Below are 5,879 nucleotides of genomic sequence, written 5' to 3' on the forward strand. Positions count from 1 at the left end.
TGAATTTTAAAAATTGTACATGAAAAATAAGTTCACCATTGAGTTGTGAAATGGATCTTAATTTTTTGTTGGAAAACACTTGAACCTTTAACCATAAATTGTGGTTGTGTTTTTCCTTACCTTAAAAAGTAGGGGAGCATTCTTGGGTTGTGTTAAAAGTTGGTGAGAAAGAGGTTGGTTGATAAGATTGAAAAAGAAAGTGGTTGATAGAAAAAAATTGTGAATAAGAAAAGAATCAATGTAAAGAAGAGCTTTAAAAAAGAAAGAAAAATGGTAAGAATTTTATGCTAACAAGTGAGCCCATGGTTGTAACAATGAATCAAAGAGAAATGGTAAAGATAATGTGATTATTTAAGAATGTAGGGTGTGAATTCTCTCATAAGATTAGGCAATTTCGTTTCAATAACTTGAGAAATGACCCTTCCTTGTTTCCCAAGTCAAGTTACAACCCTTGAAAGTCCTTAGCGATTCATGTTTTTATGCTTTCGATATAATATATTGATGAATGCATAATTTGATCAAGATGTTAGCAAGATTGTTGGATGAGAGTAAAAGTCCCACATGTTTGTTTCTCATCCTCTGATGAATATGTGTTTAGGTGTGATTCATGTTTGATTTTGCATTGTATTAGAAATTTTGGTATGAAGTGTGCACTTAGCATTTGCTTCAAAGTCATGGTTTGTTTTAGAATAGTGGTATGCTTTACTTTGGTTGTACTTTTGAATTTGAACCATGAAATTGTTTTCGTTCTTAAAAACTTGTCGTTCCCGTTTTCTTAGAGGTTGTTTTTGGATCTTTTGGGTTTGAAAGACTTTTGTTTGGGGACAAACAAAGTTCTAGGTTGGGGAGTGTTGTTAAGGGCCAATTTTTCTAAATAATCCATAGTATTTTGTGGTCGTTTTCACTCGATCTCAATAGAATTTCTTGTTAGCACCTTAGTTTTAAGTGTAAATATGTAGTTTTTAACATTATCATGTAAATAGCTTTTGTTTGATCATTTTGGTGCAAATTTATAGGTTTCAAAGTCTATTGGAAGCATGAGAAACATAAAGGCACCAAGCAAGACCCAAAGTTTCAAAATTGAAGTTTCCAAGTTTTTCAAAGCAGGCTAAGTGTGGTCCTAGCGTGCTTAGAAAGCGAGGGACAGGAGGAAATTTTGAAATTCGTGCTAGGAGTGCGCTTAGCGCGAATCAAGGAGGTTTAAGTTATTTTTTGCTGATCGCGCAAAGCGCGCTTTGATGGGGCTTAACGCGATTTCACTTTTAGGCTAATGCTATATATACTTTTGGCTAGATATTTTGGATCATTACTCACACCAAATTTATTCCAAAGACATTTTCAGATAAAAAATCATCAAGAATTCATAATCAAGATTTTGAAGCATCAATTTTTGAGTTTTTTGATGTTGATGCTTATGAATCTCTTCTTGTTACTTATTGAAGAAGCTACCATGGTTATGGGTAGCTAAACCTTATTGTATCAAGATTAGATGTAATTAATCTTAACTTGCATGTATTTCTTTTAATCTTTTGTATGTGAAGAACTTAATAATCAATGTAAGATAATAATCTTTGCTTTTATTGAATATTTGTGGTTTAAAACATTGTTGAGAAAGATCTTTTAAGTCTTGAACTAAGTTTATCATTTATCAAAGACCAAATCTAGACATGGAATTGGACTTTGATATTCACTTTGTATCGGGCCATTAATGTTATTTGCATTGTTTTATAGGTTGAGACATTTTCGATTAAACAATACGGTAAAACTCGTAGTACCGTCTTGGACATAAGAGGTATAGATGAGAGATATGTGGTTATGTTGATTATAATTGAAGTTCACATGCTTGATTAATTTAATACATACAAAATAGGTTGATGAACTCTAGTCTTGATATATATTTTAAAACGTTAATCTTTCTAAACTTTTATCATTGCTACAAACTCTTATGAATGCTACTTTCACCAACCCAAAATCATTCGAAACCCTTGCTTGAGACATGGTAAACTGTAGAACGGTGGTAATATCCCCTGTGGACATGATAAAACAAATACTCACAAAAAGTTACCAATCAGCAATACACACATAAACATATGTATGAAGAATAAAATAAATAATAAAAAACACAACACTTTTCTGCAGACGTTGAAATTTCTTGCACAAAAGGGTCCCACTGGGCATGCCAATTTTCTTACTGGTATTTTTAGTAAACAATCACGAGTATTAGTTTATTGAATAAATTAAAATCGAAAAAAAATCCTAAAGATGACTTGTGCAGAAAAGTACAAAATAAAGTGTTCGTGATTGGACCTTAGATGTTTGGATGTTAACAAATTGAACATAAATTCTAAACGAGACAAAGTAAAATTTATTTAGAAGAATAAAATAGACAAAAAATTGTCATAAAATTAAATTCTTTAATTGAAAAAACTTAAATAATTTAAAGAAAGGAAGCAGACATACATTTTATCATAAACTATTTCTCTCTATGACTTGGATACTTTAGTTCTATAGAGAATAAATGAAATTTATGACCCTTGATCATAATAATGATATCAACTTATATACTAATATAATGTTAACCGTCAACAACGGTTATCTCCATAGAACTTGACAAGTATCTCCTTACGCGTGCTTAATCTTTCTAGGTTGCTTCCACGTGTTTTCAATGTTAAAATTGGTGTAAACCTCCTAACATGTTGATAACTACCTTTGAATCCTTTAACTGCTTCAGTAAATAATTTTTGGGGAATCCTATTGTGGTGTTAATAATACCTTCAAATCACCAAATCTTTAGACTTAAGAATATCCTAAGTCCCCAACAATCATGTGAACGCGTTGAACTAGATACCTCTACACCAAATCTCCACGTCGAAGTGTTGGTTATTGAAAACCTTTTCGAGATTCTAGACATGTTTTAAAGAGAGAGTGATCCTAATCTGGTGGACCTGTTCCTAAGACTCTTCCAAACCAGACTGCGTGGGAATTATGTCTCGGATCATCTGACAAGGTAGTCATACCAACTTTAGTTGACATGATTAACATGTCGAAGCTCTTTTTGATACTCTTGACACTTAGCATTTTCAAATGTAGTTATTACCATTCTTTGTCAAAAATTTCAGCTAAAATTCATAGGCTAACACCATGATATAGCGCCACCAACTCAACATGAAGAATGTTGGAATATCTAATATTACCAAGAAAATCGTGAAACCAAGCACCATTAGCATTTATAATCAATCCACCAAAACCTGAGACGTCAATATTACCGAGACTACTACCATTAATATTCAAAATCATATCACTACCTTTGTGTGCTTTCCACGTAATCATTTTTGTGGGAGGAAATGATTTATGCTTGAGAAAACATTTAGTTAATTGATTTGTGTAAGACCCCAATTTTGACCCTAAGATCCCTCATGCAATTTCATCATATGCACTAGCATTGGGATCACACATTGGCATCCTCCTTACCCCTTTTTCATTGGGTTTATTTTGGGAGAGGTCACCAAGCACCATGTGATTGTATCATACTTTTATATTATCATTTTTCTAACCAAAATACCAAAAATATGTCTTTGCATTTGTCTACTCTTTTGTAGGTAGGGCATGATCCCCCATTGATCTATAAAGTTCATATCTAGGGTTTAAGACCCTCATGACTAAGAGTACAGCCAAGGATTGATCCAAAATGTCTCTAAGCATTATATATGAGTCCCAATGATCTTTGCATGTTATTTTGATCAAGATTTTTTCAAGAGTTTGGAGTTGGTTTGCTTTGGAAACCCTAGTTTGTCTGGGTATCTTGAGTAACTTCTCCAACAAGCTTCCTCATTAATTGATCAAATTTATCAAGGGACACTTAAAAATTAATCATCTTATGCATATGTGATCTACCATGATCCTAAAAAGTCAATAGAATTGCAAGTTAGCAAGTTGGTTGATGGTGGTTGGCCAGATGAATTCATCTAATCAAAACTGGATCTCCCTAGACCCTATCTCCTACAATTTTCATCATATGAAAATGATACCAAGAGAAAAGTTACTCTAAATGACATTACAAACAACTTTCATGTTGAGGCCTAGAGCTAATTGTTCTTGTAAAATCATTTTCTATGTTGAAACATTATAGGTCATTTTGTTTAAACCCTAATTTGAAAGCCAACTTCCCAAGGCCATAACTTGCTCAATTTTTCCGAGATGAAAGATTTCCAAGTTGCAAAATCAAATTCAAGATGTATAATTCAACTTTTATGTTTGGAGTGAGAGATAAATAAACTTTTATGAGAATGTGATATGAGGATACATTATAGGTCATTTTGGACCAATACCATTGAACAAGTGATTTTCCTCAACTTCAAAAATGCATAACTCTCTCATTCTAAATCCAAATGATGTAAAATTGGTGACCATTTTGAAGGCCTTTGAAAGAGATACAACGTTTATGAAGGCACATTTCTCATTTGGAGCTCACATAAAACGTTAAGCAAGATGGAATATTGAAGTATATGACTTGACACTTAGAAAATATTTCAACATGTTGAAATTTCCAAACTTCCACCTCAAAATTCACCATTATCCAAGTTCCAAATGAAAAAGTGTTCAACATAAAAGTTGTTCCTCTTGATCTAAGCTTTCCAAAGAGTCAAAATTCATTCATTTTGGATGAGGTTTGTTAGAGCTGCACATGGTGTTAACAGATCTGCATCAATTGGTAAAATCAAAACTTCAAATGACCATTTCACTTTGCCTTGCCATTCAAGCTTCATTAAGACTTCGACATAGTTGAATTTGGACCTTAGTGCATTGCTTCATAGGCCTGTACACGCCCATGCAAGCTTGAACATGACATTGCCAAATTTGGAAGAAATTGGAAGTGTGCAAATAACACTTGAATTTGCTATAAATAGAGACCCTATGAGCTCATTTCAAAGGATCCTTGCGCTCCAGATTTGCCCCCACTCTTCAAACCCCCACCATTCAAAGGAAAACCTGATAATTTTCACTTGAAAATTGAGTTTGAATCTCACAGTTTGGAGATTCAAAAGCTCCAGGATCCAAAGCTTCTTACCATTCCTAATCCACTTCTGCAAGCTATTGGAGCAAGATCAAACAAGAATTGAAGCAAGAGAGATCAAGTTCTGCACAACATTGAAGGTATTTTCCAGATTTTTTCTTCTCTTTGATTCTCACTCAGTTCTCATCAATTCTCTTGGATCTTTGGTTGTCTAAAGTCCTACAAATGTAGGCAAGAAGATTGAGTTGCTTTGAGGTCAAATCGAAGCAACTCAGTTGACACACCTCAAAATTCAACTCCTCATATATTTTTATATATATGGAGTTAGTTAAAATTGAGGTCAGATTCGTGATCTACGCCATTTTTTCTTTAAGATCATGTCCTCCTTTTTCATTTTAGTCATGGTGATGATTGAACCAGTCCGGCGAGGCTCGCTTGAGAAGGTGATTGGAGATTTGCTCCGGTGGTGCGTTGGCACGGTTCAGAACCATTGATCCATTTCAAAATGTTTTAATCTGGAGCGTACATACTGATTACCATGCGTGTGATTAGTTGGCTCAGATGCATTGTAGAACGTGCGTGCTCAACCACTTGATTTGTCACCTCAATTAATGAGGCAGATCAAGTTGTCCACGCTTTTTTGTATTTTTTTATTTTCATTTTATTCCTTTGATTTTCATTAATTCATATTAATTTTAACATTGATCCAAAAAATATGAGAGTTTCACCAAATTTTTTAAAATGAAATCCTCTTTCATATTCTGAATTAAAATTATATTTTGGATCATTATTAATATTTTTCATGATTTAATTGATTTTGTGATTATTTTTAATTATTTAAAAATACTTTTAAGTTTCCAAAAAT

This window comes from Lathyrus oleraceus, chromosome 4, assembly GCF_024323335.1.
Source record: "Lathyrus oleraceus cultivar Zhongwan6 chromosome 4, CAAS_Psat_ZW6_1.0, whole genome shotgun sequence".
In the NCBI taxonomy this organism is placed as follows: Eukaryota; Viridiplantae; Streptophyta; class Magnoliopsida; order Fabales; family Fabaceae; genus Lathyrus; species Lathyrus oleraceus.